Below are 12,471 nucleotides of genomic sequence, written 5' to 3'. Positions count from 1 at the left end.
TCTTTTTTGATGTGCATGTTTATTGCTATAAACTGACTTCTGAGCATTGCCTTTGCTGTGTCCCAGAGGTTTTGGTATGATGTGTTTTCATTCTCACTTGATTCTGGGAATTTTTTAATTCTCTCTTTGATTTCTTCTTTTACCCTGTTGTTTTTAAGCAAGGTGTTATTCAGTTTCCATGTATTTGATTTTTTTTTTCCTTGATCTTCCCGTTATTGATTTCTACTTTTATGGTATTGTGATCAGAGAGTATGCTTTGTATTATTTCGATGTTTTGTGTTTTATTGAGGGTTGCTACGTGTCCTAAAATGTGGTCTATTCTGAGAATGTTCCATTTGTTTTGGAAAAGAATTGTATACTTTTCTGCTCTTGGTGGAGTGTTCCATATATATCTGTGAGGTCAAGTTGGTTGATTTTGGCATTTAGATCTTCTGTACCTTTGTTGAGTTTCTTCATGTCCTGTCCTGTACCAGGACTCGTCTGTTGAAGTCTGGACTGTAATTTTTACGGGAGCAGATTGCCAGTTTTTTTCTCCCACAGAGCCGCTGGGTGGGTAGACCTTACAATTAGCAGCTGCGTTCTTCACAGTCGTGCCACCAGGGACTCTCTTTTTAAGTAGACCTTGGGAAAACCTCGGTTTGGCAGTCCTGCCTTAAATATTAAAGTTGATGTGGAAAGAACACTGTCATTTGTTTAACTCACTTTCACCTTCAGGTCACTTTGACCTATCCATGTCTACTATTGAAAATGCATCCTTTAGAGCTCAAAATCCTAGAGAGGAAAGGCTCTTTTCAGATAATCTGATCGAATCTCTGTTTTTGAACTGTTAGGGAAACCGTGGCATAGGGAAGTTAACGTTAGACGAATAGTAGTGAAGTCTCGTCTAGAACACACACTTGGAATGCTAAGTTTACGTGAGGCAACTATTCCACAAAGGAGCCCTGGTGGTGTAACGGTTAAGCACTTGGCTGCTAACTGAAATGTTGGCTGTTTGAACCCACCAGCGGCTCCATGGGAGAAAGACCTGGCAATCTGCTGCCGTAAAGATTACAGTGCTATAGGGTCACTATGAGTAGAAATTCACTCACTGGCACACAGCGACAACTGCTTACAGTGTGGTGGTTCTCTTAGTGCAGTGTGCTCTGTATCCACAACTGCCTTGGAGATTACTGTTTTGAAAATCTCCTTTTGGGGAAAAACATCAGTTTAATTTATGAACACCTCCATGAGTACTTTTGTGATACTGTGGGATATATTACTGAATACTAATTGGGGAGATTGTGGCACCATTTCTGCACTTCGAAAGTTAATAGTGGAAACGGAAACCATAATTAATACAGGTATTAAAAAACCCAAACCAGCGCTTTCGACTCGTAATGCAGGTATTAGCAGTGACTATTTAAGAATAAGAAGGGTCTTAGGCTGAAAAGGAGTAAATTGCCAAGTAAGGCATAAAGAAGAACGCTAAGGGACCTGAGGTGGTAGAACAGCTGTCTGGGAAGACACTGAGAGAGAAGACAGTTACACATGAAGGACTGGTTCTATGAAGGGTAGGTGAGGTTTGCTAGGTAGGTGGGGAGAACATCGCGGACAGAGAGTATGGGCAAAGGAGGTGAGAAAGTAAACGCCAAGGCTCTGGGGGATACAATATGCTTAAGATGTGACCCATGTTCTCCAGGAATTTAGAGATTAAAAAAAAAAAAAAAATAGGAAGAGGGGAGCAAGGAAGAGAGAAAAATAAAGTCATCAGGTGTTTGCTTGTAGACAGGTTTTTATTCTTTCTTTGACTCAAATTATATCACCTTAATCATTTTTTTTTTTTTTTTTATCATTGTGAGGAGCCCTGGTGGCGCAGTGGTTAAGAGCTACAGCTGCTAACCAAAAGGTCAGCAGTTCAAACCCACCAGCCGCTCCTTGGAAACCCTATGAGGCAGTTCTACTCTGTCCTATAGGGTCACTGTGAGTTGGAATCGACTCTATGGCAGTGGTTTTAATCATTGTGAAAGGATCCTTGGGTGGCGCAAATGTTTAAGCACTCGAATACTAGACAAAAGGTGGCATTTTGAACCCACCCAGAGGCACCTTGGAAGACAACCTGGTGATTGCTTCCAAAAGTTTCACAGCCTGGAAAACCCCTACAGAGCAGTTCTCCTATGCACACGCGAGGTTGCCACGAGCTGGAATCTACTCGACAGCAAGTACCACTACGTAACGAGACTGGGGAAAGGATTCAAAAAGAAAGTGAAATCATGACTCTCTCACAGACGTAAAACGTACATGTGTCCAAGATTTTATATAGTAGTCACTAAATGAAGCTAAGGTCGGTCTTAGAACAGGTTCAGAAGAGAAGTCAAAGAACCACACATTTATGTGGAATAAAGGAAATGTTGAAAAGAATCTACAAGTGAACTCAAAACTGTCGTCTTCAGGGAGAGGGAAAGGGCTCTTCCTCCAAGGCCCAGAAGTTATTTGCATATCTACAGACAAGAATTACTTGCACTGCTCTCAGTTACCTACAGTTTACAGAAGTGTGGGTTAACCTAGACAGAGGCAGGTGCCAGCATTCCACGGAAAGGATGCCTCCTAATCTCTTTGGCTTATTTCACGGTCAGAAATTTCCCCTTACATTGTTTTGCCTGAGATTTTGACCCAATTGTTTAGACTGACAATTTCAGACAAATTGTGCGACTTATTTTTCTTATTGGAAGGAAGTGATAGATCCAGGCTACTAGAGGTGAGCTTTGGGCCCAGTGTGACCCAGCCAGCAGCAGCGGTCACCCTGTACTGTCTCTGCTCCTGATGAGGCACTTATTTCATGAGCTAGCTTTTCATAAAGATAGGAAAAGGCAGAAGGATTACGTCTGAGATTATCTGGAGGGCCTTGTCTGTAGCGTGATAGCAAGTGGCTTGTCCTCTTTTCTTCTGGGGCTGCCAAGCTGAGCCACTTAAAAGGATGTTTGAGTAAATGCCTCCTGGTTAGTGAAGGGACTTCCCTGATGCTCTGCTCAGGGACCACCCAGTCGTACCACACGTGTTCTGTCCACATTCACCAAGTATGGGAAGGATTCCTGAACATATATGTATGCATATGTGTATGCGGAAACCCTGGTGGCGTAGTGGTTAAGTGCTATGGCTGCTAACCAAAGGTTTGGCTGTTCAAATCCACCAGGCGCTCCTTGGAAACTCTATGGGGCAGTTCTACTCTGTCCTAAAGGGTCGCTATGAGTTGGAATCGACTCGACGGCACTGGGTTTGGTTTTTTGGTTATGTGTATGCATGTCTCGGATGCTCTTGAGCCGACTCCGACTCTTGCTGACCCCATGTGTCAGAGTAGAACTGTGCTTCATACGGTTGTCAATGACAGATTTTTTAGAAGGAGATCTCCAGGCCTTTCTTCTCAGGTGCCTTTGGGTAGACTCAAACTGCCAACCTTAAGGTTAGCAGCCAAGTGAGTTAACGGCTTGCTCCACTCCTATATACACGTGCACACACACACAAAATACACATCTGTATCTGTGTGTGTATAGATATAACTATGTAAACTGGAGGGTGATTTTAAGGGATGGGTCAAGTTCAGTAATTATATGCATTTTCCTAAGGCTCTGTTGTATCTCAGATTCTCATATTCTCAGTGACTTTTAGGATTACCCCAAAGTTTAAGAACCGCTGACCAGGAACTGCATACTCACTAATTAGCCCGAATCTATGTGTCCCTATGTGAACAATTTAAAAAAGATAAAGTCCAGCATAAGGTTCCACCTAATTACAGGTCTGCTGTGGTAGCCACACCTGGATTGTGTAGTGGGACAGCCTTGCCCCTGCGCTGGGAGGCGGTGTGATGTCCCTCCACACCAACAAGCCTGCTTGAGTCCTCGGTGGATAAAGTGAACTCACAGGGAAATAACAGGCACCCAGTACCATGAAGTCCAGCAGCCTGCGGGGCCAGGGAGACAACAGCCTTCTGGCTTCTGCATTGTGTTCAGTGCCCCTGTGCTTGTCTGAGACTTGCAGTTGGCCGAGGTCTCTGCCTGACCGCTGATTTGGGCTGGGTATTGATGTCAGGAAAATAGGGGTGGGGGACCTAAGCTCAGAGCAAAAGAAATCATGCTCTGCTCCCCGCCCCGCCATGAGCGTAACAGCTTTTAAATACCCAATACCTCTTCCTGCCTTCCAAACCAGGATTGAGAGCTTGTCAGGCGGGCGCCATGTCTCCAGGTAACCCATGCGTTGTTCCAGCATTGGGTAAATTATTGTAAGATTTTAAATTCAAATACTCCCACATTCATTTTGTTTAGGAAATAATTGTAATAAAGCAAATTGTTTCCTCTTTTTTTCCCCTCCGAAGTGCAGACAAGTGAGGGCAAATGAATTCACAGTCAGTTTTGTGGCTGTTCTCTTCCACGCTGGAGAAGAGATGGTGCTGTTTACCCAGCTCTGCCTTGTTGCAGCCCTATGCTGGGGTGTGGCGCCCTCGCCTTAATTTGTCATCTGAAAGCAATTTTGTTCAATTAAAGATTAGAATTAAATTTCAGTGGTAGGGCTTCTGTGCAGAGGAAATGATGCATTAACGAACACACGGATGTCATCTCACAGCCATGCTGTTTGCAGAGCAGCTTCTCCAGGATCCACACACTAAAAGGGGCCACGGCAGCAGGAGCATTGTTTACTCGTTGGCATACTAAGTGGGGACTCGTGCATTTATTTGCAAACCATTTATCATTCTGTATATGGAGAGGAAAAACGTACTTTATCTAGAATATTTGAAATAATGACTCCTAAAATCAGATAACAGGAGCATTAATGGCAGGTGCCGTGCAGTAAATCGCGTATTGCTGTTGGGTTGGCACCGGAGCCTAGATTTGTGATGTTAATGATCTAGCCACATAGCTGGGAATTGAGTATAAAAAGAGAAAGTTCCTGGGAAGAGACAAGGCGACTGGTGAATTAAAAGTGTGGTGGCAGAGGGAAAAAAATGTGTAGGATCGCATTTCCCTTATTGGAAGACCCATCTGCTCTTCTGTACACACAGTACGTAAGTTTTACTCTCTGCATTCCAAATACCCTGCAGGGCGGGGAGGAAGTTCATCTATCTTTCTTCAACTCTTCTTTCACTCGCACTCAGATCGGAATGAACAGAAAGATTTATGTCTTGCACGTGCAGTGTTATAGGTTGGTAGTTTTTTTTTTTAAGGAAATTGTGTATTTAGACTGATATTCTGTGCACTGCTTTGCTTGAAATGAGTGATGACTGAGACTTGGAGGTAGGAGAAAACAGCAGGTGGGGAGCGAGAGCTGGGGAGGCAGAAGAGGGCCTCTTAGAGATAGTGCTGGTTTCTGTGGTCTCTGGGCCTAGCCGCGTAAGGAGTATGCATGTTCCCAGGCGGAGCCCAGGCCCGCGTCCCGCGTGTTCTGACTAACCGTCAGGTTTCCTTGATGATGTCATTTCTGTGCTGTACAGAATTCCAACTGAGTTTCAAATGCAGAGGGCTCTCAATTTCAGGTGACGTCGGCCCTGGTTATTGATGTAAATATGGGCGAATTCTCAGCTGAGACCTTTCTGATCTCCTAGTTCAAGGACCCTTTTGCTTTCCTTTTCCTCTGTTACAAAAAAACTCTCTGTAATTGTTGATGAGAGTAAATGGCTTTCCCCTTGAAATTTTTCTTTCTGTGGCTTCTTTGATGTTACGTTTTTCCTTTCATTTATCCATGTCTTGTGTCAGAATCACTTCTCTTCTGGTCTAATTTCCTTTTCCGACCCCTGCCTGTCTCCTAATTTTTATTTCCAGGTACAGTTTTTCTCTGCAGCTCCACACCCATGTATCTCTATCTGGAAATTTCATTAGAACCTGAGTCAGTGTGTCCAGGATAAAATGTGCCTTCTCCGCAACTCCTCATCCTTACTCTCTGATGACCCTTGTATTTTCCATGTCATCTTGGCTAAAAATTCAGTTCATTCTTGTCTCCTTTTCCCCTTTCTCTGCCGCTCATGAGTCACCAACTTCCGCCTGTCCTTATTACCTTTGTGTCTTCACGTACTTATTTCAGCACAATGTTCAAAAACCATCAGTGACTCCCTGTTGCCCGAAAAATGAAGTCCAGGCCTGGTGATTAAGCGGCCTGTGACTCAGCTCTGTATCTCCTACTAACTTTCTGTTCTAGGTGCTTGTTCTGGGCTCACTTTCCCTTGTCTGCTGTCAGAACCCTGCCTTGTTCTGGGCTCACTTTCCCTTGTCTGCTGTCAGAACCCTGCCTTGTTCTGGGCTCACTTTCCCTTGTCTGCTGTCAGAACCCTGCCTCTGCTAAGGCCCAGCTCACATACCCCTTCCAGGAACCCTTTCCTGTAGGGCGTGCTCTCCGCTCCAGCTGTGAGTGACATCCCTGCTTCTGTTAGGCCACCTGTCACGTACTGCAGGTACTTAGATCAGGGGTTTGAACTGATGCATTCTGGTCCTTACCCCTGCTGAGAATTTGCATTTCCGACAAGTTCCCAGGTGATGCCAATGCTGCTGGTTAGGGACCAGTTCTGAGAACCTCTAGTAGAGCAGTAGTTCTCAAAATTTATTATAGGTAAGAATTACCTGGGGATCATGTTAAAATGTAGATTCTGATTCAGTATACCTGGGGTGGAGATGCAAATTGTCGTCCGGGGCTTGAACTGGAACCACCAGTTTGAAGCCATGATTGATTTAAGGGTCCTATCTCTCTCTGCTGGATTGTAATACTTGTGGGATTATAATACAGTCACTTTGATAGCAGGGACCATCTTTTTCTTTTTGTATTTTCATCAGAGCCTGGTCTATTATTTTGAATTCAATATGTTGTTGGAAGTACTTGTTGGGAAGATAAATCACAGAGGAAGCCATTTCACACAAGCGCTAGGCTCTGCTTAGTTACAGGAACCTAGATGAGGCTCTGGTGTATGTTGTTAGGCCCTTCTCGGTCTTACTGTCACAACGGACGTACACTTACGCTAGGACAAGGCCGGGTAGAAAGGTAAGGGTTTGGGTTGACTTCAACTAGGATACGAGAACTAAGAGGACTTGTGTTCCGCCGCCTCCAAGGTTTGTGATTATTTTAGCACTGGGCAGTGGTTAGGAACTCAGCTGCTACCCAAATCCACTAGCCGCTCCTTGGAAACCCTATGGGGCAGTTCTACTCTGTCCTGTAGAGTCGCTATGAGTCAGAATCTATTTGATGGCTATGGGTTTGAGGGGTTTTTCTTTTTTTTTTTTTGGCCTTAATCTTTTCACCTGTGTCTGATTAGCATCTAGATCCTGAGTCAATCAGTTGGGGCAGGACTGTTGGCCTTTCTTCTAGGCGTTTGATGTTTCACGTAGCAGGGCTACTGACAGCTTGGAAAAAAGACTCGTGCCTCACTTGGTGGTTCTTCTGGAGACTACAGCAACCTAGAGAAGTCCAGGAGGGAGGAGCCTTCTGCTACGTTAAGTTTTCAGCATGTTCTGCCAGGGTGGCCCGGGGCCTGTCCTGGTATGTCTTTAAAAGAGGATGAAGGAGGAGTGGAAACTGTGTTGTTTGGCCGTGTTCTTTCCTCTGTTTGTTGTGAGTCACCTTAGGTGGTCTGAGGGTCTGGAAGCTTTTTCTCCGCTGTTAAAGGGGAATGCTGACTCCTTGAGCTGATTTGTTGACAGGAGCCTAGGAGGCAGGCTGGCCATGAGGACTTTATGGGAGTTTGTAATCTGTGGCCATAGTTCCTGGGCCTACCTGGCTGAGTTAGTCAGAAGGATGGATCCTTGAATTGCCTTCTTTGCTCAGCTACTTAAATTGAGTCACTGAGCGGTATACGTGTAGATGCTTTAATAAGTATGTTGAATCCTATTTCATAGGAGCAAACAGGGTGATGAACACGAAGGAGTTGTTTTATTTTAAAAAGAACTGCCCACATTCTTGAACTGCCCAAGTTTCCATTTTGTTATGCTTTGTATATGGTTGTGAATATTTTACCCTTTTTGGTTTCCGCAGGGCAGTGATGTTCTGTTTCTGAACTTTGGGTCAGCATCTCCTCATTGGCTTCTTGCCCTTGCCTGAACTTCCTACCAGTTCACTGACCTGGGTCTGTAGTTCTAAAATTTAGATTTACTTTTCCTTGCCTTTGTTCATTTCAGTTAAGACTGCAAAGCAAAAAACTTACTTTGTTCTTAGTTAACCTCTTTACCCTCACCCCACTTTTCATCCCCTGCCCTCCCCACCTTCTAACTAATTAAACGAACAGAAGTGCTATAGACTGGGTTGTGTCTGTCAGAAAGATACCTGGCAGTCCTAAACCCTTGTATCTGTGACTGTGACTTTGTTTAGGAACAGGGTCTTTCAAGATGTTATGGGTTAACATGAGGTCATGAGTCGGCGGGGGGGGGCGTCCTAATCCCACCTTAGTGGTGTTTTTTAAAAAAGGAGAACACACATGGTTATAGACAGATGAAGGACTCCTATATGACAAAGGAGGCAGATATAAGATGCAAGTCCAGGAATGCCAAGAGCCACCAGAAGCTAGGATAGAAGCGTGTAACAGGTTCTCAGAGCCCTCAGAAGGAATAAACGTGGCTGACGTTCTGGTTTTGGACTCCTTCTCTCCAGAACTGTAAGACAATAAATTTCTGTTCTTACAAGCCTCCTAGTTTGTGGTGTTTTGTTATGGTAGCCCTAGGAAATTAAAACAAGAAATTATTTAAAATAGGCAAGATTGCCAGAATTAGCAAATAAAAATACAGGACACGCAGTTAAATGTGATTTTAGATAAACAATAAATTATTTTTTAGTATATGTCCCATGCAGTGTTTGCAATGTTCAGGAATACTAAAAATTCATGGTTCCGCTAACCCTACTAATAGATATTTATTTGAAATTAAACTCACTATTAAGAAAATGTTATAAAAAGTAAATCTTAATTTGTTGTTTTTAGGTACTGTTGAGTCAGTTCTGACTCATAGGGACCCTTTGTACAGCAGAACGAAACACCGCCTGTTCCTGTGCCATCTTCACAGTCATTGTTATGCTTGAGCCCATGGTTGTAGCCACTATGTCAGCCCATCTCATGAAGCGTCTTCCTCTTTTTCACTCACGAAGCATAATGTCCTTCTCCAGTCACTGAAACCTCCTGATAACATGTCCAAAGTACATGAGATGAAGTCTTGGCCATTCTAGCTTCTGAGGAGCATTCTGGCTGTACTTCTTCTAAGACAGATTTGTTCGGTCTTCTGGCAGTCCATGGTATAGTCATTATTCTTCGCCAACACCATGAATCTGAATTTACTGAGTGTTAAATACATCTAAAGCTCCCATTGCTGAAAAATTATGGTTAAATTGTGAAACAGTTTGTGTTAGATTCATAAGTTGGGTAGATACTGTATGGTATACCATACTATAAGGTTCTACTGGCTGTGAGAAGTGACCATTTATCCTAAGATTCCACTTTATCTCCTTGCTCTCTCAGAAGCTGGTGTTCATTTTTGAGGTGGGAATATTTGGTTCAAGCCGTAGAGACTATTGCAAAAGAAGTCCCTTTTACGTGATACATCACAAAGCATGTTTCAAAAATGGATATTGAGAAAACACTCACCAAACTAGGAATAGAAGGGAAATTCCTCAACATGATAAAAGACATTTGTGTAAAAACCACAGCTAACATCACACTCCATGGGGAAAGACTGAAAGCTTTCCCCTAAGATCAGGAAGCAGACAGGTTGCCTTGCCTGCTTTCACCACTGTTCAATAGGCAAGAAAAAGAAAAGGCATCCAAATTGGGAAGGAAGAAGTAAAACATTCTCTACTTACAGATGACATGTTCTTATATGCAGAAAATGCCAAAAAATCCACGAGAAAGCTGCTGTTGTTAAATGCTGTTGAGTTGATTCTGACTCATAGTGACCCCATGTAAGGGAGTAGAACTTGCCCCATAGAGTTTTCTAGGCTGTTTTCTTTATGGAAGGAGATTGCCAGGTCTTTCTCCCATGGAGCTGTTGGGTAGGTTTGAACTGCCAACCTTTCAGTTGTAAATAGAAGGCTTAACTGCTGTACCAGCAGGGCTCCTTACAAGACAGCTACTAAAGGTTATAAATGAGTTCAGCAAAGTTGTGGGGTACAAGATCAACAAACAAAAATCAGCTGTTTATCTATATGCTGGTAACGAACAAGCTGAAAAGGAAATCAAGACAATAGTTCCATTTACAGTAGCATCTAAAATAATAAAATACCTAGGAGGACTAAACTTAATCATGGAGGTGAAAAACTTGTATGCTTAAAACTGTACAATGAGAAAACCATTGCTGAAAGGAATGAAAACCTGAAAGGAGTGAAAGAAGACCTAAATAAATAGGAAGATATCCTCTGTTCATGGATTGAAAGACTTGATGTTAAGATGTCAGCACTACTCAAAACAATCTACAGATTCAACGTAATCCTTAGCAAAATTCTAACAGCCTTTTTTTTTGTAGAAACGGAAAGGGAAATCCTCATAGACCAATGGAATAGAAGTGACAATCTGGAAATAAACTTCATACCGACTGCTCTGACCAGGTTCACAATAGAAGGTCTCAGATACAGCGGGAGAAGAATGTAGAACAAAAATCAAATCCATAGAAAAGAGCAGAATTACTGGTCTGATAGAGGTTGGAGGAACCCCAAGACTTTGGCCATAAGACAGCCATCTAACCTGGAACTGAAGCCATTCCGGTAGACTGCCTTTCAGCCCAATAATAATAGACCTACAAAATAAATAACACCTGAGAGGAACAAGCTTCTTAGAACTGTTAATTATATGAGACCAAAGGGCAAAATATGCCCCAAAGCAAAAACAAGAAGGCAGTAAGGGGTAGGAAAATCAGAGGAAAGGTAAGGGGGAACCCAGGGCGAAAATGGGGGGAGTGCTGACACATTGAGGTAACTGCAGCCAATGTCTTGGAATATTCTGTGTATAATTGTTTGAACTGGAAACCTTTTTGCTCTGGAAACCTTCATCTAAAGCATTAAAATAAAAAAGCCCATACATCTATGGCCAGTTGATTTTCAACAAGGGTGCCAAGTCCATTCCATGGGGGAAAGAATAGTCTCTGATGAATGGTGCTAGGATAACTATCTCTACATGAAAGAGAATGAAGTTATACCCACACCTCACAGCATATCTGGAAATTAACTCAAAATGGATCAGTGACTTAAATATAAGAACTACCCACCCACTGCTGTCGAGTCGATTCCACCTTGTATCGACCCTATAGGACAGAGCAGAACTGCCCCATAGAGTTTCCAAGGAGCACCTGGCAGATTCGAACTGCCGACCTCTTGGTTAGCAGCCATAGCACTTTAACCACTACGCCACCAGGGTTTCCAAATGTAAGAACTAAACTCGTAAAACTCTTAGAAGAAAACTTAGAGGGAACTCTTCAAGACCTTTTTGACAGAGCGTTCTTGGATATGACACTAAAAGCAAGAGTGACAACAAAAACATAAATTGGACTTCACCAAAATTAAAAACCTTGTGCATCAAGGAATTTATCAAGAAAGTGAAGGGACAACCTGTAGAATGAGAGAAGGTATTTGGGAACCATATAAGGCTTTAATATCCAGAATATATAAAGAACTCTTACAAATCAACAACAAAAAGACAACCCGGTTAAGAAATGTGCAAAGGACTTGAGTAATATTTTTCAAAAAAAGATATACAAATGGCCAATAGACACATGAAAAGATGTTCAGCGTCACTGATCATTAGGGAAATATAAATCAAAACCACAGTAAGATCCTACTTTACCCCCACTAGGATGGCAATCACTGGAGAAATAACAAATGTTGGCAAGAATGTGAAGAAATTGAAACCCCTGTGCTGGTAGAAATGTAAACTGGTGCAGCCTCTGTGGAAAACATTTTGGTGATTCCTCAAAAAGTGAAACATAGAATTACCATATGACTCAGCAGTTCTATTCCTAGGTACGCACCCAGAAGACTTGAAAACAGGAACTCAAGTAGATATCTGTACACTGATGTTCACTGCGGCAGTATTCACAATACCCCAATGCCTGTCAACAGATGAATGGGTAAACCAAGATGTGGTGGCGACACTTCGTTTTATGTACTTTGGACGTATCAGGAAGGACCAGTTCCTGGAGAAGGACATCATGCTTGGTAGAGGGTCAGTGAAAAAGAGGACCCTCGAGGAGATGGATTGACACAGTGTCAGCAACAATGGGCTCAAACATAGCAACGATTGTGAGGATGGCGCAGGACTGGGCAGTGTTTTGTTCTGTTGTACCTGGGGTCGCTATGAGTCAGAACCAACTTGACGGCACCTAACAACAGCAGCAAAGAGAAATGAAGTTCTGAGCCATTCTTCATCATGGATGAACCTTGAAAACATTATGCTGAACGGAATAAATCGGACACCAAAGGACTGGTATTATATAATTCCACTTGTATGAAATATCTAGAATAGGCAAATCCCTAGAGGCAGGGGAGGAGAGGATT

The 12,471-nt window shown here is 42.9% G+C and overlaps 1 protein-coding gene across 1 annotated transcript in view; it reads left to right on the top strand.

Annotated features, from left to right (window-relative positions):
- The window catches only part of AUTS2 (activator of transcription and developmental regulator AUTS2), a 1,316,048-nt gene that overhangs the window by 295,040 nt on the left and 1,008,537 nt on the right, over window positions 1-12,471 (top strand). The window lies entirely within an intron of this gene.

Source organism: Loxodonta africana, chromosome 12 (genome assembly GCF_030014295.1).
Source record: "Loxodonta africana isolate mLoxAfr1 chromosome 12, mLoxAfr1.hap2, whole genome shotgun sequence".
Classification (NCBI taxonomy): Eukaryota; Metazoa; Chordata; class Mammalia; order Proboscidea; family Elephantidae; genus Loxodonta; species Loxodonta africana.
The sequence above is the reverse complement of the archived record's forward strand: the minus strand, read 5'-3'. Positions and strand labels throughout refer to the sequence as shown.